The sequence below is a fragment of the Sminthopsis crassicaudata genome, chromosome 2 (genome assembly GCF_048593235.1).
Source record: "Sminthopsis crassicaudata isolate SCR6 chromosome 2, ASM4859323v1, whole genome shotgun sequence".
Classification (NCBI taxonomy): domain Eukaryota; kingdom Metazoa; phylum Chordata; class Mammalia; order Dasyuromorphia; family Dasyuridae; genus Sminthopsis; species Sminthopsis crassicaudata.
The window spans coordinates 235252359-235278374 of NC_133618.1; the positions used below are offsets into that span (position 1 = coordinate 235252359).

Sequence of the window (26016 nt, forward strand, 5' to 3'; positions counted from 1 at the left end):
GCTATCCTCCTAATCTAGTTTATGAGCTTTTACCAATCAGTTTTCTCTTCATAATCATCCAGTAGTCTTAGTTGTTTATAAAACTATTTTCTGAAATGAAATAGCAAGAACGTAACAAGAGTTACAAAGCATTTCCATTTCCCCTACCAACAGGAGTGTATTTTTCAAAGAGTACATGGAGGAAAGTAGGAGTGAACTTATAATACAATAGAAATCAGGCATATGCATAGGGAACTCATTTCTGGAAGAGTAGGGATTCAATGTCCTTTCTTTCTATAGAGGTTCTTCACAGCTTTTGCTATAGGGTATTTTGTCAATAATGAGAGTTGCTCCATTACTCAATTAGATTAGGTTCTGGGAAGGCATAACATTTTACAAATGAGCTTATATTCTAAACCAATATTGCTCTTGATTATTCCATCTTTCTTCTGGATAAGGCAACTTCTGGGAACATTTGGCCTCTTTATTGTGGTAACTGTTTGCATACATCAAATTTCTATAAGGAAAAATCAAAACCAAAGTCAATAGCTATACTTTCTTACCTTTTTGTTAGTCTAAAAATCTTGTCTTATTAAGTCAAATCAGAGTTGTAATAATTGCATGAAAGGTCACCTGTTCATCACCCCATACCTGATAAAACATAATCTATGACAACTCCCATGTCAGTAATTCATTGTTCCTAATCCCAGGGTAGTATTTAAATCTAGGCCAAAATTATGGAAGACTGTAAGAACTTACATCAGAAAACCTCCTTCCTAAAGACCAAAGAACAGCAGCTTCTGTACTATAGTGGAAGAAAGAACTAGCTCAAGTACAAATTATTCTACTGTAGAATTGGATAGGAAATTGGATTTGTATATGTGCATCACATCCAACAGCATAATAGGAGGAAAATCCTACTTCTTGCACAAAGAAAAGTATACAGAATGAGCAGAGGAGAATTTTTTTTTTTTTTGGCTGAGGCAATTGGAGTTAAGTGACTTGCCCAGGGTCACACAGCTAAGACATATTAAGTATCTGAGGCCAGATTTGAACGCAGATCCTCCTGACTTCAGGGCTGGTACTCTATCCAATTCCAAAGAGAATTTCAATAATTAATAAATAAATACTATGGGTTAAAAGACTCCTAAGATTAAAATAAAAACTCAGAGGAAAAAAATAACTGAAAATTTTACAAGTAGAACCCCGGCAGGGGGAAGGGGGAGAGAGAATAGGCTGTTCACAAAGACTCCAAGAGTGGATGGAAGGAATGAAGTATAAACTGAAACAAAAGATAGAAAATGAAATTGAAACACTTGGAAAGATAATAAATACCTTAGAGAAAATGATGGTCAAACTAACTCAAGTAACTGACATCTCGAAACCACAGAATGTAGCAAACAAAACTCAATGAGTCAAGAAGAAATATTAGAACAAAGTCAAAAGACCGAAAAACTAGAGATCTCTATTATAAAAAACAATTGATTTGCAAAACAGGATGAGGAAAGAGAATTTGAGAATTATTAAACTCTCTGAAAATCATAACAAAACCACACACACACAAAATCCTACCTTCTATATTTCAAGAAAGCATAAAATTACCCAGAATTATTAGAGACAGAGAACAAAGTAAAAATAGAAAAAAATCAGTTATCTTTTGAAAGATACCTCAAAATGAACATACCAAGAAATTTTATAGCCTAACTCTAACTTTATCTTTCCATCCTCTCTGATTATGCTTGTATAATTCTTTTATGGCTAAACCTCTTGAAAAAACCTGATTAACAATGTATTTTCTTTCATCTCACACTTTTCTTCACTCTCTTCAGTTCACCTTCTTACCTCATCATTCAACTGAAAGTACTCTTTCCAAAATACCAATTATTGATTTGTTAATTTCCAAGTCTTAATAGCCTTTTCTCAATTTGGACATATCATCCTTATAGTCCGAATACTCTCTTTTTAAATAATAATAATAATAATAATAATAACAATAATAATAATAATAGCTTACATTTATATAGAGTTTACTATCTTATCTAATTGTATCCTCAGAACAATCCTGGGAAGTAGATGCTATTATTATACTTATATTACAGCTGAAAAAACTGAGGCAGACAGATGTTTAGTGACTTGTCCACAAACAAATATCTGAAGCTATATTTGACTTTAGATGTCTTCCTAATGCTAGGCCAGACATTTTCTCTTCTGTATCACATGACACTGTTCTCTTCAGATTTCTTTTTCTACCATTACTTTGCTATATGCTCAACCCAATCATGACCACTAACCATAAGTGACCCCTAAGGCTCTGTCTTGGAACCTCTTCTCTTTTCCCTAAAAACTACTTCACTTAGAAAGCTTATCAGCTTCCATGGATTCCATTATTTCTATGCTGATGACCCTCAGATCTTTTTATCCAGTCCTAACCTCTCTGCAGACCTCCAATCTCACATCTCTAACTGTGTCTCATACAGAAGAAATAATAATCTTGTAATATAACCTACCAAAAGTAAAAATAAAAGGGCTGATAGCCAAAAATAATATGGAAAACTAAATAAGTTATAGGGAGATAATGGCCTTCTTATTGAATAGATGGCTTTTCAGTTGAGAAAAGCAGGCCTGGATAGAATCTTTGAAATAAGAGTAAGCCCTTGAGATAAGAGAAACTTAGAAAAGTAACTAAATTTGGATAATTTGAAAGGACTCAATGATGACTAAGTGCTTATATCCTAATAGAAAATATTATCTCATCAAAAGTTTACTGCCTTCAAGAGTCAAAGGGAAATAAAGGAAGACACTCAGCATATAAGTGGGATTTTGTGCTATTTTATTTGATGATTAGAGTAAAGAAAAGGGGGATGGAAAGAAATACATCAGGGAAAATTTGCAGAAGAAAAGAGAGAAACAAGTTTCTCATAAGTAGTACACATCAGAAAAGCCATGGAGAAAGAGCTTAGGGGGAAAGCTAGCTTCTTGTGAGTCTTGAACTGGGAGCATGAAAATTGAACATATACAAATGAGGACTTTTGGTTACAAATATATGAAAACAACAGGGAAACAGGTTGTAACAGAAGCAGGAGAAGAATTTAATAAAGAGGGTAGAATTGGAGAGGGAAGAGTCACAAGCAAACCAAACTTCAAGTATTATAAATGAAGAATTAAAAGGAGAGAGAGAAAGGGTAAGACCAAGAAATCTAGGTCTGATTCAATAAAAAGAATGTAGATAGATAAATAGAGAGTCTTAGAATAAAACTAGGAGAGGAGGATAGTAGAATGGATTAGAAAGCAGAATCCAATAATATGTTGTTTAGAAAAAACACATTTGAAGCATAAAGATTCACATGAAGTTAAGATGAGAGACAAGTAGAATTTGATGTGTATCAAGGGAAACAAAAAGTAAGGCTGGCAGTTATGATCTTACATAAGACAAGAGTTAAAAGCACATGGAGTTAAAAGATAAGCAAGAAAACTACAATATTTTAAATACATGATAAAAATGAAACAGTATCAATACTAAATATATATATGCATCAAATAGCAAAAATTATAAATTTCTAAAGGAAAAGCTAATTGAAATACAAAGAGAAATAGATCATAAAATTATAATTGCTAAAGACTAACATTATTTCTCTCAAACTTAAACAAATTTAAACAAGAAAGACAAATAGGAAAGAAATTAAAGATCTGTATAGAATACTATAAAAGCAAGGTATAATAGACATACAGTGACTACTTAATGGAAAATGTGAAGAGCATATACATATGCATGCATACATGCATATGCATATGTACATATATATGTGAAACTGTGTCCCAGCTTTTCATGGAATCTTTTTAAAAATTGACCAAAAATCTTAAACCAATGAGGAAAAAAAAAGAGATATTAAACATTTTTGACTGATGTCAGCATAATAAAAAAAATCATACATAACAAAAAACTCAAAATAATAAAAAATTGAGAAAAGGACCCAGACTTAAATAGAAGTTTTTAAATAGAAGTTTAAATACAAACTAAGCTATGTAATTCTAAAGCATGTGGGTCAAAAAAACAAATAATAGAAACAATAATTTTACCAAAGGAAAAAAAAAAAAACAAAAATGAAACAACATAAAACTTACAGTATATAGCCAAAGCAATTTCAGTGGAAAATTTATATTTCTAAACACATTCATCATCAAAAAGATAAAAACAAGAGATCATTGAATTATAATGCCACTAAAAAGAAACTAGAAAATCAACAAACTAAAAAGCCTAATATATGTATATGAAAATAGAAATCTACTGAATTGAAAACAAAAATTGAATAAATAACACTAGATATTTTTAAAAAATAAATACATAACTCATTAATTAATTTAATTTTTTAAAAGAGAGATAAGGCCAAATTACTAATTGTTAAGGACCATACCTAAGTGTGAAGGGGCCAGTCAGTTCTCCAGAAAGCCCCTACAGCTGTGAATCATAACATACTTGAAGGAATTGCAAATCAGCCTTTACTGACACAGATGGTGCTTGTGAATTGGGAATGAAATACATCAGAGGCAAGAGAGAAGAGGAGAGAGGTCAGAGAATGCAACTGCCTCTCAGTCTCCTTGTATTTTTATCATCTTCTCACACGAAAGGATCTATTCTGCTGGTCAGAATTAGATCCCCAGCAGCCACTAGTAGGTGACTCCCCTAACAACTAATACCTAAAATGAAAAAAGGAGAAATCACAAGACAGGAAAATGAAATAATAGAAGGAAGAGTAGAAGACTAAAGTTCAGTGTTTGTTTTTCTTTTTTCCCATGGATTATCATAGCCAAAGAATTCATCCTTTCAACCTATGATGATGAGATTTTTCCATATTTGTCTAGATTAGTCCTCAGACAGCAGATAGCCTTTCACCAGCTTAAAAGTCTTTCTAGATTAAAAGAAACTGATTGGGTTTATAGTCTTCTATTGATATAACCTTTGACATCTCAGGGTCATCTTCATGGCACAATAAGGCATCATAGTAAGATTTTTGTATAGGGATAACAGGGATAGGAACTAAACCTATGAGTTTATTACTATAAGAATCTTCCAAGGATGGAAACTAATTCTAGGCAGCCTCTTTTTTGTTATAATTAGTCATAGAGAGTTGCCTAGAGCTAGATAGCTGGGCCAAAGCACTGGACTTGGAGTCAGAAAATCATGAATTTGAATCCAGTCTTAGAGGCTTATTGGCTGTGAGTGACTTTGGGCAAATTATTTGATCACTCATCCTCAATCTGCAAAATGGGGATAATAATAGCACCTGCTTCACAGTTGTTATGGGGATCAAATGAGGTGATATATGCAATGCTTAAAGAACCACAAAAATGCTAGATTTTAGGACATAGACATTTTAAATGGCTTTCTCAGGGTCACACAGCCAACAAATCCAATTTGTTGAATTGAATTGAACTCTGGCCTTAAGTGTTTTTGAGGCTAGGTCTCTACCTGCTATTCTTCATTGCCTCTGAGAGGTAAAATAGCCATAAATGTATACTGAGTTAAATTTAATTGAATCTTAACCTTGCTGAGTTCCCTAGAAGTCTATATAAAGGGCATGTTAGAAATCAATTTATTCACCTCCCTTACTCTCTCAATCCTTTCTCAAAGGATTTTCTCCTTCCCTTATTCCCCCTCTTCCTTTTTCTTCCACTACATTCTTCTCAATGGAAGAGGCCAGGTAACTTGCAGGCTCTATTTAAACACAGGTGGTCAATGAAGAGTTCTGGTATGGTTGGGGTGCCAGATGAACTAAAGCCAAGAGAATGGCTAAGCATTATGGCAAGAGGCCAGCTGTTTATTGAACCTCTGGTATTAGAACCACTGTTTTGATTAATTAATAGATTTCATGGTTCCAGAATTTCTCTTCCTGGAAACCTTAGTCTTATGGGGAAGCAAAGATTAGAGCTTCTTTTACTGTTCCCACTGCTTGACTTGGTCATTTCCAGGACAATCAACACAGAACACTCCTATTGTCTCCCTGAATAAAGGGGAGAAGGAAATCCAATTATATTCGCAGTCAGAGAAAGAGGAATCCAGTTGATGACAAGAAGAAATCCACTTACAATGCATCATGGGAATTATGATTAGACAGAGGAATAAGGGTAGATTTCCTGATTTGGAGGGTAGTTTGATCTTCAAGCCCCTGGCTAAGGGCACTGACAATATTATTTTCATCTATTCATTTAACAAACATTTATTAAGAGCCAACTGTATGTAGGAACTCTGAGGGAAATCCAAAAAAAATTTAAGACTTGTTCCTTGCCCTTAAGGTGTTTAACATTCTAGCTAGGAAGACAAGTCACATATGTGAAAATACAGGAAATGTCCCAAGGCAGTTTATTATGAGGTGCCAAATGAAAAGTATCAGCAATAAGCACTCTGAGATTTTTTAGTACAGATTTTTATGCATAGGATAGTTATCCAGGCCTGCCTGGGGACAAGGAACCTCACAGAGCTCTTTCCAACCTTCCCCCTCTCCCCCGCCCCTTCCCCAGACTTCCAAGTGGGGCCCAAGGAAAACCATCTGTTGAAACCAATAACAATAGTGCCTTGTCTCAAAAAATTCAGGTAAAGTATAGCTATTCTTTCCATTCAAAAATAGCTCTTCCTATCAAAAGATCTAGAAACCACGGGATGGGCCCAAGGCATAAACCTTTAGTGACAGGCCTAAAATATTAGAAACCTGGGTAGGGAAAACTTCTTTCTCAAAAATGTTTTTTAATGGAATACAATTTTCAGTTATGCAGGAAACAGTCATTGGGCTTCTCTACCCGCAGTTCCCTCACTTCTCAGATGTAGAATAGAATGGAAGGAAATCCTCCAAGTCAGGTCCTAATATCTCTGAATTTCGATCTTAACCCATCTAGGGTTAAGACACTTTAATTCAACAATTATTAGGTACCTGCCTACATAAGGACAAGAATGAAAATGATATCTGGCTGAAAGAAGCATACATTCTACTGGGGGAAGAGGTAAGAAGGAAAGGAGAGGGAGGAAGTGGTAACAATTACATAGACAAGTAAATACAAAATATATGCCAAGTAGATACAAAGTAATTTCTGGCTGGGGATGGGGAGAAGGGGGGGGGGCAAAAATCTCAAGAAAACTCCTGAGGAGTGAGTTACTATGTCTTCAATGGAGTTACAGATTCTAAAAGACAGAGGAAGGGAAGTACAATTAGTAGTTGAAAACTTCCCCTTACTCCCACCAAAAAAAATCTCAAAATCCAGAAAACCTTTGGTCTCATATGAAAGGGAACAAACATTTATTAAACAACTTCTATGGGCTAGAGTCAGATAAATGGCTCAGTGCCTCTGAGTCAGGAGGACCTCAGTTCAAATTCAACCTTAGACATTTATTTAACTGTATAACCCTTGCCAAGTCACTTAACTCTAGTTCCTTCATCTGTAAAATGAACTGGATAAGGAAACAACAAATCATTCTAGTATCTTTGCTAAGAAAATCCTATGGACACTAAGGTCCATGGAGTCATAAAGAGTTGAATGTGATTGAATGAATGAAAAAAAGAAAAAAAAATGTTCTACTAGATGAACAATCACCTTCCCATGGGACTTGCACATTGTCCAATGAGCTTACAATAATGGATATTGGTGTTGGTTTGTAGAAAGGCACAAATCTTTTGTTTTTCTAAGTTGTGTTGAATTGTTTTTCAGTCGGATCCTGTTCTTAAGGAACCCATTTAGGGTTTTCTTGGCAAAGATACTGGAGTGGTTTGCCATTTCCTCCCCTAGTTCATTTTACAAATGAGGAAATTGAGGCAAGATGGACTAAGTGACTTGCCCATGTTCAGATAGCCAGATCAAAGATGAGGCTTCTTGACTTCAGACCCAGATCTCTTAAAAATCTCCTATCTAGCTGTTTCCCTAAGTCATGGGCTCCTTTTATTATTCTGCCAGCCACTGGAACCACATGGATGAGGCTCTTCTTTCTCTAAGAGGTAATGGTACTCAGAAATCTCTCCTTATAATCCCTTTCTCTAGATGGTCTGATACCTACACTTCACACTTGGTTTATTTTGGACTTGAGGCACTTTTTAAACAGTTTATTGTCTCCCTTCTTTGACCAGAAAATTAGATTTTGGAATTATACTTCCTCTTATAGTAAAATAGCACCATGTCCCTACCTCTTTTCTTCTATGTAAAAGGTTATGGTTTGAGGACCCTTGTCTGTGTAGTCTTACCCAATGGTCATGCTTCAGGTATATATAATTGTTGTATATAAGTCTTGCCTCAGGGGCTGCCATTTCTTAAACTAAGAAGCTGCAGAAGGCAAGCCCATGAAATTCCCAAGATTCTACCCAAAGTTAACCATTACCAACTTCTGGGAAGAAGATAATTCCTTTGTATCCCTTTTCATTGGCCACTCTGCTGTGTGTACATTGCCTTATTCTTGTTCTTGTTGTTTGTCCTTTGTTCTTGAAGAAAACTATGACATCAGGAATGTGATGTCATGACATGCAAATGAAATGGATTTAAGTGAGTCAGGGCTGGGCAAAGCTACCGGCTTCACTCACTCCTCTGGTACCATCTGAGTTTGGGTCCAGTGGTAAGATCTAGATCAGGACAATAGACAAAGATCTACTTTGATGTACCCTGGTCTATATTTTGAATAGGGAAAAGGCAAAATAAGCCAAGCATTGTCAAACTCATTTTCTTTTGTAAGATGGCATAGGGCATAGGTGACTTCTTGAACAAGAGTCCATTTCCCAGGCAACCAATCACTTTAGGGTCAATCTGAGGCAGTGGAAACCAACCAAGCCTTGTCAACTGTCCTTCTTAACAAAAAGGATGTGACCATACCACACAGGAAGATCTTTGAAGTTCATATTGAATGGGGAAGCCCCTAATCAACACTTACTTTCACAGTATGGAGATTATGATTCTGTCTCTTCCCTCTGCTATAAAACATGAGATAATAACATTTGTACTACTTAATTAACATAATTTTTGTTATAAAGAAAAGCTTCTTAAAACACAACAGAAATCAGAGTTATCTTCATTATTATTTCTTCTTTCATCTAGCCCATATTGAGATATGGTGGGTAATTTCTGACAGAGATCAGTGGCTGGCATTGTGTTTTTATGGTTCTATAGCTTAAGGAACATGGATGTACAGATTGAATCCAGGGCAGTCACTGATGTGAAGGATTCATGAGCTGTGCTTGAGGTCAAAATTGTTCTGGACTAGTGATCAGGAGATTTGAATTCTAGTTCGAACTCTACCACTAGCTGTAAGATCTTGGACAAATAATTTCTCTTTTCTGCAACTCTTATCTGAAAAATGATAAGGTCACCATTGATAAATGGTCAAAGGATATAAATAGGTGGGAGGAAAGAAGGGAAAAAGAAATCCACATTATAGGTAACCATATGTAAAAATGCTACAAGTCATGATAATTAGAGAAATGCAAATTAAAGTAATTCTGGGTCCCATCTCATACTAATTGGTTTAGAAAAGATATCCAAAAAAGGAAAATTATCTACTATAAGCAGGGCTGCAGGAAAATAGAGACACAATGCATAATTGGTAAAGCTAAGAATTGGCCTAACTCTTAGAGCTATATCCCCCAAAAATCACTAAACTGTTCTTACCCTTTTGATCCAGATATGTACTTCTAAGAGATAAAAGAAAGAGAAAAAAAACCTCACATGTACCAAAATATTTATAATAGTTCTTTTTGTAGTAGCAAAGAATTGGAAATTCAGGGGGTGTTCGTCAATTGTGGAATGACCAAATAAATTCTGGTATGCAAATGCAATGGGTTGTTGGGCAGCAAGAAATAATGAAAGATATGGCACTGGGGAAGGCTTGTATGAACTGATAAAGTGGTTTGAGCTGAATCAAGAGAACAGTTAATACAATAACAACATGGTAAAGACAACAGCTTTGAAAAATTCAAGCAATCTGATAAATGCAGTGTCCAAACATGATTTCAGAACATATGGATGAGAAACCATGCTTCCCACCTCATAACAGAGAGGTAATAAACTTAAGATATAGAATGAGACAGATATTTTTGGATATGGCCAATGCAGGACTTTTTTTTCCTGCCTGACTGAATATTTGATACAAAAATTTTGTTTTGTTTCCCTCTCCTCACCCTGTGTAAAGGAGAAAAGTATGTATGTTTATTAATTGAAAAAAGTTAAATTCTGGAAATTAAAGTAAGATATCAGATTATGTAAACTTTAGGACAACTTCTATCTCAAAAGCTGTGAATTATTCAAACTCTGTCTTCACCATCTCTTCATTTTCTCTTTCTTCTTCTGGCTTCTTTTCCTTCCCCCTTCCAGAGCCCACTTCCCCATTTTAAAAGAATACTCAGGACCATAACTGTTCAAATAAAATCAGGATGTCTCTTTTTTTAGGAAGGCTCTCAAACTGACAACTTAATGCTCTTGAAAAGAGAAAATTATTTGATTTCCTTCTTCCCAGGCCTTCACATGCCCTAACCTGGCTTTACTTACATAGATTTCTTTAATATGCCTCTCTCTTCTATATAGGTGCACACCATGTTTATGCACACACAAAACAAACCTGCAAGAGACAATTAGGTCACACTCTATGCAAAAGACAAACTGGGATATTCTGGGCGAGTCTATGAGTCAGGTAGGAGTAAGGTTGTTCTCCAGGTAAAATTTTCAGAAGCAAAATGCTGATCATCTATATGACCATTCAATAAATATTTACCCGGCCCAGAGAATCTGAGAGACATACTAGCAAATATGGAATCTCTCCAAAATAAAGTGCTAAGGGCCATTGAGAAATCAGGCAAAATGTACCCAAAGGCCAAAGGAATATAGCATTGAGGGCTAGAAGGGAACTAAGAATATAATATTCTAAATTCATAGATGAGAAAATGGAAACCCAAAGGGAGAAAGTGCCTGATCATGTGATCTAATCCCTTTCACTGAATTGCTTACTGTTCTTGGGCTCCAACAGTTGTGATAAGGTTCTTTGATATCTTAAAGTTGTAGTTCTCCCTACCCAGAGATGCCCAAGGGAACAGGAAGGGCTCAGAAGGTTGGTCAAGGATGCAGTTATCATTGAGTGTATCAAAAGACATAATGATATCAATTCATTGGGACTTAACACTTTTTAATATGCAAGGCACTAAACTAGGTACGGGGGATGCAAAGCCCTTAAAGAGGTTATAATTTACTAAAAGAAAGATGGTGGTAGATAAAGATGAAAAAATATAAGGTAATTTGAGGAAGAATTTTACTGACTAATAATGGAAAGCATTGTTATTCCTCATTAATTCTTTTTTTTTTTAAAGTGTTGGGGTTTTTTGTTTTTTTTTTCTTGGCAAGGCAATTGCAGATAAGTGATTTGTCCAGAGTCATGCAGTTAGTAAATGTTAAGTATCTGAGGCCAGATTTGAACCCAGTCCTACTGACTTCAGGGACAGTTCTCTATCCATTGCATCATCTAGCTGCCCTTTCTCTTTCATTCTTAAAGAGGACCAATGACACCACAAAGGTGATGTTTTGTCTTGCGCATCTATTGAATTTAAATGAATCAGAACTGTACAACTAAGTCAACCTCACTTACAGAGGACTTAATGAGAGGTGGCATCTGAGCATATTAGGTCCCTTCCACTTCTGTTATTTTATTTTCTGGTTCTAAGGTCATCTTTAATTCTTACATTCTATGTTCTATATTTTACTGTCCTTGGCCTCTGTTGGAACATGCCCCATATTTCCATTTCATAGAAGGACCCAGGTTGGCCAGATTTCATTCCCTATTAGGCTCTGTTCCAGTATTTTAGGACTTTAAAATCATATATTAGCTGCTGTTTTATCTTATAACTTCCCACAATACCTGAGATTTCCTTACCCTAGATCCTAGAACATCCAACTATCCCTCTGCTAGGCTGGCCCCTTTCTTCCATTAGTGAATTCCTTCTGGGGCTTCCATTTTGTAGAAACAATCGTCTTCTGGTTCTGCTCTAGACTTTTTGAACTTTCCTTCCTTCTCCTCCTCAATCTCCCTTCCTTTTCAGTTCCCTTTTGTGTGTTGCTTTCTTCCATCTTTAATTTTTTTTTTTTTTTAAATCTCCATGGCTTAGCACAGTGAATGGCACAAAGAAAGTACTTAATAAATGCTTATTTTCTCTATTCTCCCTCCCTTCCTTCCTTCCTCCCTTCCTTCGTTCCTCCCTCCCTCCCTTCCTCCTTTCCTTCCTTCCTTCTTTCCTTCTTCCTTCCTCCCTTCTTTCCTTCTACCTTCCTCCTTCCCTTCCTTCCCTCCTTCCTTCTTTGCTTCCTTGCTTCCTTGCTTCCTTCCTTCATTCCTCTCTTCCTTGCTTCCTTCCTCTATTCTTTCTTTCCTTCCTCCTTTCCTTCCTCCTTCCCTTCCTTCCTTCCTTCCTTCCTCCCTTCCAACAAGGATTATAAGAGATGAAGATGAGAAGGGAGTACATGGGCAACAGACTATATGGAAGCTAAAAGTTCAGTTTAGGACACTCAGTACTCAAGTGTGGTTTGGACACAAAATCTATGAAGGAAATAAATATGAAATAAGACTGAAAATATGAGTAGTTCATATTTTATCATAGAGGGACATTCTGATAGAACTTGAGCAGGAAAGTGACATGGTCAGGCCTTATGTTGTTTTGGCAAATTATGAAGGACAGATTAGAGAGGGAAAAGACTAATTAAGAGGTTATTGTAATGATCTAGGTGACAGTGATTGGGATCTAAATTAAGGTCTTCTGAATGGAGAAAAAGGGTCATATGCTCATACTTTTCCATGTCTAAGACTACTCACTAAGATAATTCACATTCTAATCAAGCAAAATTTGCAGAACTTACTTAAGAACACAAACAACAAAAGGGACCCCACATACAGACATCATAAAGGAAAGCTGCCATGGTAATCAATCACCCTACAGTTATTATTGTTCTGCCACAATAAAGTATCACTTTGTTCTGGTACTCTCCTCCTAGGAACAGAATCAGCCTAATTTAGTCACAGTTTAAGGACCAGTTTAAGTATGGCTATGCAAATGCTTAGACTCCCTTTGCTTTTTATCTATTGTTTGCAAACAGCCTCTGAGTGTGGACAAGGACTACTCCCTTGTTAAGGGAGCACTATTTCTCAGCACTCTTCTGCTATCATCACTCAACTGTCTTCCTGATTGTGGAAACATGGCCATCCCATGATCCTTGAATTGAAGAAAATATCCAAAAGCCTTGCATCACCTGCTCAATTACAGATATGAATTTGTGGTCATCACCCAAAGTGAATCAGTTCAAAGGCAGACAACAATAACTTTGTATGCTTAGCATAGTGAATGACACAGAAGGAGTGCTTATTCCCTTCCCTTCTTTATCCCCAGACATTTTAAATTATCTCTTCATATGTGCAACACTGTAATATGTTCAATTCAATTAAATAAACATTTGCTAAGTGACTTCTATGTACCAAGCACTGTGCTGAGTGCTGAGGATAAAAAGGAGGCAAAAGATAGTCCCTGTCCTATAAAGTTTGAACCTAGTCAATGGATAAAATACTTGAACATATAGTTGTAATAAGTCAGACTACAGAGCATAGAACTGGTTCTAGTTTTTCTCTCTGAGAAAAAATAACGACCACAGATAGAGATGAACTTCACTTTACCTAGGTGCTAAAGAGATATACTTAAGAAGCTTTGTTTTCACTGATTTACAATCAGATATAATGGAGGAGTAGAGAAACTCTATGTTTGTACATAAATTAGGAAAGGATTATTGGATTGTTACAGATGGAAGAGATCTTAGAATATAGGACAATTGAAATAATTTGTTCAAGGTCATGCAGGTAATAAGGAAGTGGAAGAACCAGGGCTGTATATAGGTCCTCTGACTCCAAATCCCATGTTCTTCCTATTAAATCATGTTGCCTGAGATCTTGGATAGTTTACTTTTTCTCCCTGGACTTGAACTACTTTGAATTATCTCAGTAGTTCTCAATATCTTTTTTTCTATGAACTGTTTTGAAAAAAAAATAGTGTCCTGAATTTCCAGGATAATTTAATATACTACTCATAATATTCTTTTAGATTAATTTATTAAATGTAATAACTAAAATTTTACTTAAGAAATCTATAAATTAAAACTTATATTATATAATTATAAAAATTTCTATCCTATTCATAATTATGAAAATTCTCAACAGGAGAACTTGTAAAATTCTCCTACCATTTGTCATTGCATTTTTGTGTGAGCAAGCATTTTTACTTTGTTGTTTTAAGTGAAAATACAGTAATGTTTCAAAAATGCACATGCTCATAGTCACAGAGGGAAAACATACTTAAACACTATATTTGGGCAATGATTTACTAAAGATTCTATTAATGAATTTTTAGATTACACTCTCCCCTCTCCCCACCCCCAGGGGATTCAAGAACATTTAAATGAGTAGCACTCTATGGCAGAAATTAGATATGGATCCACACTTAACACCATATACCAAGATAAGATCAAAATGGGTCCATGATTTATGCATAAAGAATGAGATCATAAATAGATTAGAGGAACAGAGAACAGTCTACCTCTCTGACCTGTGGAGGACGAAGGAATTTATGACCAGAGGAGAACTAGAGATCATTATCGATCACAAAATAGAAGATTTTGATTACAACAAACTAAAAAGTTTCTGTACAAACAATACTAATGCAAACAAGATTAGAAAGGAAGTAACAAATTGGGAAAATATTTTTACAGTTAAAGGTTCTGATAAAGGTCTCATTTCCAAAATATATAGAGAACTGACCCTAATTTATAAGAAATCAAACCATTCTTCAATTGATAAATGGTCAAAGGATATGAACAGACAATTCTCAGATGATGAAATTGAAATTATGTCCACTCACATGAAAGAGGGTTCCAAATCACTACTGATCAGAGAAATGCAAATTAAGACAACTCTGAGATACCACTACACACCTGTCAGATTGGCTAAGATGACAGGAACAAATAATGATGAATGTTGGAGGGGATGTGGGAAAACTGGGACACTGATGCATTGTTGGTGGAGATGTGAAAGAATCTGGCCATTCTGCAGAGCAACTTGGAATTATGCCCAAAAAGTTATCAAAATGTGCATACCCTTTGATCCAGCATTGCTGCTATTGGGCTTATATCCCAAAGAAATACTAAAGAGGGGAAAGGGACCTGTGTGTGCCAAAATGTTTGTGGCAGCTCTTTTCGTAGTGGCTAGAAACTGGAAGATGAATGGAGGTCCATCAATTGGAGAATGGTTGGGTAAATTATGGTATATGAATGTTATGGAATATTATTGCTCTGTAAGAAATGACCAGCAGGATGAATTCAGAGAGGTTTGGAGAGACTTACATAAACTGATGCTGAGTGAAATGAACAGAACCAGAAGATCGCTGTACACTTCAACAATAATGCTGTATGAAGATGTATTCTGATGGAAGTGGATATCTTCAACATAAAGAAGATCCAACTCACTTCCAACTGATCAATGATGGACAGAAACAACTACACCCAGAGAAGTAACACTGGGAATTGAATGTAAACTGTCAGCACTACTGTCTATCTACCCAGGTTACTTATACCTTCAGAATCCAACAAGAAAATTTGGGTTTACACACATATATTGTATCTAGGTTATACTGTAACACATGTAAAATGTATGGGATTGCCTGTCATCTAGGGGAGGGAGTAGAGGGAGAGGGGAAAATTTGGAAAAATGAATACAAGGGATAATGTCATAAAAAAATTACTCATGCATATATACTGTCAAAAATTTTTATAGTTATAAAATTAATTTAAAAAATGAGTAGCACTCAGATAGATCAATCAACAGGACCTATTAAGCACCTTCTAGGTGCTGGGCACAGCCTGGTACTCTGGTAGGGGTTGAAAATATAAAAACAAACACAAAGTCTTTGCCCTCAAAAAACATTCTAAAGATCAGCAGGATGATTTCAAAGAGGCCTGGAGAGACTTACATGTATTGATGCTGAGTGAATTGAGTAGAACCAGGAGATCATTATACACAGCAACAAGAAGACTATATGATGATCAATTCTGATGGATGTGGCCCTCTTCAACAATGAGATGAACCAAATCATTTCCACTTGTGCAGTGATGAAGAGAGCCATCTACAATTATAGAGAGAAGTATGAGAACAGAGTGTGGAACACAACATAACATTCTCACTCTCTCTGAGTTATTTGCTTGCATTTTGTTTTCTTTCTCAGTTTTTTTTTCCTTACTTCTTGATCTGATTTTTCTTGTGCAGCATGATAACTGTGTAAATATGTATACATATATTGGTTTTAACATGTATTTCAACATATTTAATATGTATTGGACTACCTGTCAGCTAGGGGAGGGGGTGGGGGGAAGGAGGGGAAAATTTGGAACAAAAGTTATGCAAGGGTCAATGTTGGAAAAATTACCCAGGCATATGCTTTGTAAATAAATAAATTGGTTAATTTTAAGAGAAAAAAAAAAGGACTTACATTCTAGATAATCCCCAAGATTCTTTTCAGCTCTGAAAGTCTACAAACATAATTCCAGGCTATTTAAAGGTCTTCTGAAACAACTCATTTGGTAAAAATGGAAAATCTTTAAAACAGGATACATATCAATTAATATTATGCTTTATAATCTTGATTTTTTTAAAATATGGGGTAATATCACTACCTGTAAAAAAAAAAAACTAAACTACTTAAAATGGAGCACATCACTGTCTGTAAAAACTGCTTCAACATCCCAACCTATTTGTCTGTATTTTAATAGACTGATCTCTATTATTCTATTATTTTTCTGCACATTTTAAAAAATTGCAGGTTCCTTGATGCTGTCAGGATATACAAAGATTTTGTTCATCTTTGTATATAGCTTTATGTACAGGATAGTGTTCTGCACCATGTGTTTAATGAATGTTAGTAATTGTTCACATTTCTATAACATTTGATGTTTTACAAAGCACTTTCCTCAAAGCACAATAAGATAGAGTACAAAATGTATAGGTAGGTGGGTGGGTAGGTGTGGGTGTGGGCGTAGGGAGAAGCAGTTTGAGGAAATTGAGGATGAAGGGTAGAAATAATAATAACTGACATTTTACAGCATTTTAAGATTTGAAAGTTTTTTACATAGATGAATTAAGTTGACTCTCACAATAAATCTGTAAGATAGGTAAGACAAGAATTATTATTATTGTTATTTTACATATGAGGAGATTGAAACTCAGAAATGTTATTATTAGTGCTAGAAGTAGGATTTGGGGCTAGTATTTTTTGACTCCAAATCCAGTATGCTTTTTGCTCTATCTGCCAATAATTGGCATGTATGTTATTTTTAGTTTAATCTTCAGAATAACCCTCGTCCAGTGATTTTTTGGGGGGATGGAGGTCATACAGTAAGCTAGTAGTTAAACTGGAGTGCAAATAGTGTGTCCCAGAAGTTTCAAGTTGCCAACTATCTACTAAAGTGTGTTTTTCTATGACAATCTTTAGTATTTTAGAACTTTGTTTGCTGATACTTCTTGTCATGCAAATTTTTTCTTTTATAAATTTCTAAATAGTATTATATTTTTCCAATTACATGTAAAGATAGTTTTCAACATTCATTTTTGTAAGATTTTTGAGTTCCAAATTTTTTTCTATCTTCCTTTATACATATACAATCATTCTACATGTTTTCATATTAGTCTTATTGTAAAAGAAGAATCAGAAAAAAAGGGGGGAAAGATGATAATCTTAACAAAAAGATGGACTTAAATTCTGTAAAACAGAACAGCAAAGAAACTGGGCGAGAAAGCTTGAACACAGATCAAGGTACAGCAAGAATCCATTTTCTGCAAATGGAAATCTAAGTCATCTTCATTGACCTGACATTAAATTATGCCCCCCCTTTTATAGCCCTCTACTGTAGGGTCCGGACTAGCTCTCTGGAGGATTTCTGGACCAGCCTTGATTTTAGTGGAGGAGATGACGAAGGTAGAAGAGTCACAAAGATGGTCAAAGATGGAATGTCTCTATTTCCTGTCTTCTCAGCCCTTAAGTTGACCCTTACAATAATCCTGTAAGATTGGCAAGACAAGAATTATTATTATTGTTATTTTGTAATACCTCGTATGATTACATCATTGTAATGTTCAGGCTAGCTTTCTGGAGGATCTTAGGATCAGCCCAAGGCCTTGGTCTTAGTGGAGAAGTGATGAAGTCAGGAAGGTCACCCTGAGGTTGGTCAAAGATGGAATGTCTCATTTCCAGTCCTTCTCAGCCCTTATATATCTTAGTACAATTACATCATTATAGCACACTGAATATGTGTAAACTAGAGAACCATTACATCACCATACTAAATACTAAGTATATATGTGAACTAGAGAACCATCATCTCATCAATTCCACTGAAAACACCTTGTTTCAAGTATACTTCTCCAGAGTCCTCCACACTCTACTTTACACACTCAGTAGTATATATTGTCCATTATGGTAAAATGGGATGGTGAAAACAGTACTGAATGAGATTATGATTTGAACTGTGTAAAACCTTACCTCTCTGAGCTTCTTTTCTCACCTATAAAAGAAAAGTTTGGACTAGTCACTAAATGGTCTTTGAATTTCCTTCCATTTCAAATGTGATGACTGGATCCCAATCAGAGATGGCCAGAGATGGTGCCAGAGTCATGAAGCATTGCATACCTAATGAACAATTTTAGCCACTTGTGTGTACTCTGATTATGGATGGAGTATCCAAGGATAAGCAATAATCTCTGTAAAGGTCAATTCTCTGACCTTAACAGAAAGAGCAAAATGGAAAGAATGACCTAGAAAGCAATTGGACTATCCATTCTTTGAATCCAAGAAGTTGTATCAGTTCTTTTCTGTATCTTTAATAAATAAAATATTTTACCACTATAGGCAATTTGCTCCTAACCATGAGGCAAGTTGATAGAATGGGTCAGGCACTGGATTTGAAGTCAAAAACCTTGGACTTGATCCTCTATTAGCATCTACTACCTGGTGACCCTGAACAAGTTATTTGACCTTGAACTCAGTTCTTTTTTTCTTTCTGAAAACTGTTCTTCCAGTGCATTCAGTTTGGGTCAGGCCAAAATCTCTGCTGACTCAGCAGAGGGTATTTCAGCACTTGGCTTTCTTTAGTTTAAACATCTTGGCTTGTCTGAACATTGGAAGAAGAGAGACCAAAGAGCTACTAGATTCCTGCCCTTCCAAGCTGCTAATGGGAACAGTCTTCTAGCCAGAAGAGGGCACCTGAGCTATCCCAAAGCTGACAGCACCAAACCCAGCCCTGTTGGATAGTCTACAATTACCAAATTTATAAGAGAATTTAGGCTTACAGCATAACGTCATTTCATCATTTTTGCTCAGAAGTCATACTTTCCAGAATCACAGAATCATAAAATTTGTCATCCTCTAGTTTTAGGAGCAGGTAAATGATTTTACTAAAGTGTTGAACCTAGAGTCAGAAAGATGTTTATCAGATATACGACTGGGCAAGTCATTTAAATTCTGTCTACTTCAGTTTTCTTTTCTGTAAAAATGGAGATAATAATTGCCTTACTCAGCAAGATTGTTGTGAGGAAAAGATGAAATAATTGTAAAACACTTAGCAAACCTTAAAGCATTAGTTATTTTTATTTGTTCTTATTCACTACTTCCACTTGTCAGAGGAAAAAATTGAGGCCAGGAGAGATGAGGTAACTAACCCAAGGTTCTAAAAATGATCAGTAGGAGATCCAAAATAGAACTAAAAGGACCCCAGAGAACTAGTCTAGTCTGCTTCTTCTCTAAGCAGTAATACCTTCTATAGCAGGGGTATAAAACCTGTGACCAGCAGCCCCAAACCAGATTAAAATGGAATTAGGAAATGTTTAACAAAATAAATAAAAATACAACATAGAATTGCTCATTCTCTTTTGGGACAGCTCCGATTGTTAGAAAGCTGTATTTTTTCCCTCCAAAAAAGTCTTGACTGGATTTCCTATCCAAATAATCAGCAGCATGACAATCTGAACCAAACCCAACTCCACAACACGGGAAACCTCACCTGGCCCGGACACGGAAAAGATTGACAGACTGATAGCTCTTTCTCAATTCTGTGGTACCTACTTCTTAATTTACTGAGTACCTACTATGGCATTGCTGCCTTTTAGTCTGTTTTATTGTAACGGAGGTTACATTAAATGGTTTCTTGACTTCAACCTCCCCCACTTCTACATAGTCTTGTGATTCAGCTGCACTGATCTTACTGCTCTTCCTTAGATAGGACACTCCAGCTCCCAATTCCTTTCTTCTTTAGTAGCTGTTTTCTATATTTAAAATGCTTTCTCTCCTCTCTTATGCTACCTGACTTCCTAGAAGACTCAAGTACCCACTGCAGGGAACCTTTCCCAGGCTTCTCCCCATCCCATCAGTGCTTTGCCTCTGAAATCACCTTTTATTTTGATATTTTATATGTGTATATATACATATATATATGTATGCACACAAAACATGTCTATATATGTATGTGTGCTTATGAGTATATGTAATGTATATATGACTTGTATGAATATATCATGTACATATATAGATATATACACACAATAATATATAATGTATTTTTTATTGACTCCTCCGTAGAGTGTGAGCTTTTTGAGGGGAAGCACTATGTTGTGGCTTTTGTATTCTCAGCACTTTGGAATGCCTGGCACACAACGAGTGTTTAATAAATCCTTTTTGACTGTCTGACTGAACTATGGCCATCTTTCCCCACTCTTACTCCAGAAGCTGCTCTCATAATGGTTCTTGGCCACCCTGGGTATGAGATGACTGGTCACAGACTCAGACACCTGAGACGTACTTCAAGATACCTCTCCTTAACCCTTGTTAACATGCATGGATTCCCAAGTTCATTCAGATACAGAATTGCTTAGTTATGAAATCACAGAAAATTGGGCCAAACGGAAGCTCAAAAATCATCCTAGTGCTGTGGGAAAATGGTTTACTTTGGAATCAGGAATCCTGGGTTTGAATTTTATTTTGGCACTATTATTTAGGTTGTATGACCAAAGGCAGGCCATAGAATCCCAAGATTAGGTTTAGAAGGGACCTTCAAGGTCATCTGGTCAACTTCCTGTTACTGAGGAACAGAACCAGATCAAAAGAGATTGTGATTATCTTAAGGCAACACAAGTGGCAAGAGGCAAAAGTGGGATTTGAACCTTTGTCTTTTGACTCTTAAATCCAGCTCTTTCCACTATCCCATCCTGGGACTATTGAGAAAATGCTTAAAGGCACATTACTCCACAAAACAAAACTACAACAAAGCAGATCTGTTTAGAATCATCCCATGAAATCTCACTAAACCTCATCTGCAAAAAGAAGTTAGTTATGTTGGCACTCCCAACTTTACAATATCGGTGGTACCCTTTGCAAATCTTTAAGGACTATAGAAAGGGGCAACTAGATGGCACAGTGGGTAAGGCACTAGTTCTGAAGTCAGGAAAAGCTGAGTTCAAATCTGGCTTCAGACACTTAACTAGCTATTTGACTGTGGGGTAAGTCACTTAACTCTGTTTGCTTCAGTTTCTTCACCTATAAAGTGAGCTGGAGAAGAAAATGCCAAATACTTGAGCATCTTTACCAAGAAAATCCCAAATGGGGTAAGAAACAGCTAAGAAAACCCCAAGTGAAGGATCCTAAAGTCTAACAGGATTGAATGAATTCAACAACAAGCATTATAGAAATATAAATCATCATCATCATCATCATCATTATCATTGTTATATCATTATCATCTTTCATGTTACAATTAAGGAATATATGCTGAGTGAAGGGAAATTTTATTTTATGATGATTTTATCAAAGGACTATCAGTTAGCTAGAATTATCAATTAGATAGAATATTATCAGAGAATCATCAAAAAAGCTAGAAGCTATTTAGGAGACTAACCCAACCCTATTTTTTAGAAAAAGAGAAATTAAGTGGATTGCCCAAGATCATCCAGGCAGCTAGTAAGTGTGTGACAAAGCCCAGACTAAAACTGGAGCAGGGACATACTGATAAATGTTTAAGTAGGGGTTTAAAGGGGGGTGGGGCAGGATAGAAATATATGTAAGACACTTTTAAGTTTAATCTTCATTATAAACATTTTCTCTATCACTTTCTCTGGGGAGACAATCTACAAAGAAACAAAGGAAGCCCTGACTTGTAGCTTTGCTGATTTCCAAGATGAAAATTCTCACACTGAAAGTTTAACAATCAGTTCTCAAGCAGGCATGAGCCGGCTCCAGCATATTCCTGAGCTGGACCTCCTTTTCTTCTTATTCCAATTTCTTATTCTCACTCCCTTATGCACTAATATTGGTCAATCTGCCATCCCATAGCTGAAACCTTACTTTTCTCTGAAATATTCTTTTGGTACTTGTCAAGAATATAGGGTACAGAAGAGGAAGGGAAAGGGAGGAAGGGAATAAATATTTACATAGCATCTACTGTGTGCCAAGCATCCTACTAAGTACAAATCTCATCTGAGAAGTAGATGTTATTATTGTACCCATTTCACAGTTGAGGAAACTGAGGCATATATATAGGTTAAGTGACTTAGCTAGGATCACACAGTTTCTTTTAATGAAATATTAGCTATTTTTGTTTAAAGAAATCATTACATTCATATGGAACTTGTGCCAAATTATCTTTAGGGCAAAGCAAGAAAAGACTTCGGTGATCATCTAGTCTCACCCCTATCTGAATAGAAATTCTCTCTTGTTCTAATATAGATGTTTGCTGTATTTCAGTCATTTTCAGTGTTGTCTGACTCTTCATGACCCCATTTAGGGTTTTCTTGGCAGAGGTACTGGAGCAGCTTGCCATTTCCTTCTCTGGCTCATTTTACAAATAAGGAAACCGAGGCAAACAGAATTAAGTGACTTGCCTAGGATCACATAGCCAATAAGTGTCTGAGGCTGGATTTGAACTCATAAAGATGAATCTTCCTGACTGTAGGCCTGATACCTTCTCCACTGAACCACTCCATTGCCCCAACATGGATGTACTGCACCATTCCCACACATCTAAAGTTTTGGATAATCCCTGAACAGGATAATCAAGCTTCTTGTGCTTCTCTTTCTGTGTGAGGGCATTAAGACAATTTAGAAAGTAAATGGATTTAGGATCAGAAGACCCGGGTTCAAATATTGGCTTTGCTACTTATTACTGTGAGAAACTGAACTAATTATTTCTTCTCTCTTGGCTTCTATTTCCTTATGTCTAAACGGAAGGGGTTGAATGACAGAATCTCTGAAGTTCCTCCAGTTCGAAATCTTATAATACTGAGACTGTACCTACATGACCTTAGATCCTTGGGCTGTGTGGGAAAACATTTCTGCGCTATCTTCGTAATTTGTGAAGAATGAATATATGTATCTATATTAGACCAAGAATTAACTTGGAAAACAGGTGAGTCAGCAACAGCATCAAACAGCAAGTGGATGGGTGTTCCCAACAGTTATTCCAGTTAATGACCAGGAGATGAAAGCTTTGATAATATTCTTAAGGGAGGGAACCTCTACAGCTTTAGGGTTCTACTTAAAAAAAAAAAAAAACTCTCAAAGACTAGGGGCTAGATCTCCACTTCCTGCTTCTCACTGGGTGGGCAGTAATAGAATGAGAATGAGGCCTCCGGCCCAGACATTTGCTGTTAAACAATGAGCTAGTATCTTGAAATGAGAGGAAAAGCTGGTGGCCTAAGTATGGATGAAAGAGACCATTAGGAATCTAGAAGCTGAAGGTCATTCCTTTTTTTAAAATTTTTTATAATTATAATTTTTTGACAGTACATATGCATGGGTAATTTTTTACATTATCCCTTGTACTCACTTCTGTTCTGAATTTTCCCTTCCCTCCCTCCACCCCCTCCCCTAGATGGCAGGCAGTCCCATACATGTTAAATGTGTTATAGTATATCCTAAATACAATATATGTGTGCAGAACCGAATTTCTTGTTCCACAGGAACAAGAAATGTCCATGATCAATGATGGACAGAATCAGCTACACCCAGAGAAGAAACACTGGGAAATGAGTGTAAACTGTTTGCATTTTTTGTCTTTCTTCCCAGGTTATTTATGCCTTCTGAATCCAATTCTTCCTTTGCAACAACAACAACAACAACAAAATTCAGTTCTGCACATAATACTGTACCTAGGATATACTATAAGATATTTAATATGTATGGAAATGCCTGCCATCTAGGCGAGGGGGTGGAGGGAAGGAGGGAAAAATTCAGAGCAGAAGGGAGTACAAGGAATAATGTTGTAAAATATTACCTATGCATATGTACTGTCAAAAATGTTATAATTATAAAATTAATAAAAAAAGAAGATATCCACTTCTATCGTAGTACATCCTCATACAGTATTGTTGTTGAAGTGTATAATGATCTCCTTGTTCTGCTTGTTTCACTCAGCATCAGTTGATATAAGTCTCTCCAAGCCTCTCTGTATTCCTCCTGCTGGTCATTTCTTACAGAGCAACAATATTCCATAACCTTCATATACCATAATTTACCCAACCATTCTCCAATTGATGGGCATCCATTCATTTTCCAGTATCTAGCCACTACAAAAAGGCTGTCACAAACATTTTGGCAAATACAGGTCCCTTTCCCCTCTTTAGTATTTCTTTGGGATATAAGCCCAGTAGTAGCACTGCTGGATCAAAAGGTATGCACAGTTTGATAACTTTTGGGGCATAACTCCAGATTGCTCTCCAGAATGGTTGGATTCTTTCACAACTCCACCAACAATGCATCAGTGTCCCAGTTTTTCCACATCCCCTCCAACATTCATCGTTATTTGTTCCTGTCATCTTAGCCAATCTGACAGGTGTGTAATGATATCTCAGAGTTGTCTTAATTTGCATTTCTCTGATCAATAGTGATTTGGAACACTCTTTCATATGAGTGGAAATAGTTTCAATTTCATCATCTGAAAATTGTCTGTTCATATCCTTTGACCATTTATCAATTGGAGAATGGCTTGATCTGAAGCTCATTCCTGTTAACTAGTTATAAGTCCTTAGCCTCCTGATTCCATGCTTTGCTTAGTTTTCCCATCTGTAAAGTGGAAGTACAAACAATTTCTAAGCACACCCTGTTGCACATTTTTTTGCACAAGCAAAAATGAACAAGAATCCAGAGGAGTTTAGGTGAATTATTAATTGTGTCCTTATTGTTAATAGCTAATGCATAAAGTGTTTTAAGGTTTATGGAGAACTTTACACATATGTATTGTCCCATTTCATCCTTATAACCACCTTGTGCAATTATGTGCAAAATATATGTGCAAAATAGGTGCAATTATCATTCTCATTTTGTTTGGTAAGTTATAGTTTTGCTCTTGAAGAGGGCTAGAATGACACCTCTATGTTAGAGTCAAGTTACAGTGTGTCCGACTGTGGATGATCAGACCCACACAAGTTTGGAATTCTTTGCCACAGGTCAGACAAATGAACTTGGGATGGCTTTTCTAACTGCATCTCACATTTTTTCTGAGCGAATTCAATTCTGCTTTGGCTCTATAACACAGCATCTTCTCTGATGAAGGCATGCCATACTAGGCAATTGTCCTGTGCCAATGTCTCCTGTGTCATACAAACAATTTTAAAGTTCTTAAGAGAAACCTTGGATATGTCCTAGTATAGTTTTTCTGACCACTTTGTGAATGCTTGCCATGAGTTCTCCATAAAATAAGCTTTTTGATAAGCATACATTTGGCATTTGAACAAGGTGGCCAACCCAACAGAGTTGTGCTCTCTGCTTGGCAGTTTAGTTTGAAAAAGGACCTTTTTCTCATTTTACAGATTAGCAAAGTGAAGATGGGAGAAGTTACGTGACTTGTCCAGGAAAATGTTTGAAATGGGATTTTAGCTCAGATCTTCCTCACTTCAAGTTAAATACTCATCTCAATCTGCCTCCTGGCTGCTATTGGTGTTCTTCAAGAACAAAGGAGGAAATTAGA

At 36.1% G+C, this 26016-nt stretch overlaps 1 long non-coding RNA gene across 2 annotated transcripts in view; it reads right to left on the minus strand.

Moving 5' to 3' along the window:
- The window catches only part of LOC141555598 (uncharacterized), a 199036-nt gene that overhangs the window by 72377 nt on the left and 100643 nt on the right, over window positions 1-26016 (minus strand). For both annotated transcript variants that reach the window (XR_012486275.1, XR_012486276.1), the window contains exon 2: window positions 15987-16139. This is a non-coding gene — a long non-coding RNA (uncharacterized LOC141555598). The remainder of the gene's footprint in view (window positions 1-15986; window positions 16140-26016) is intronic.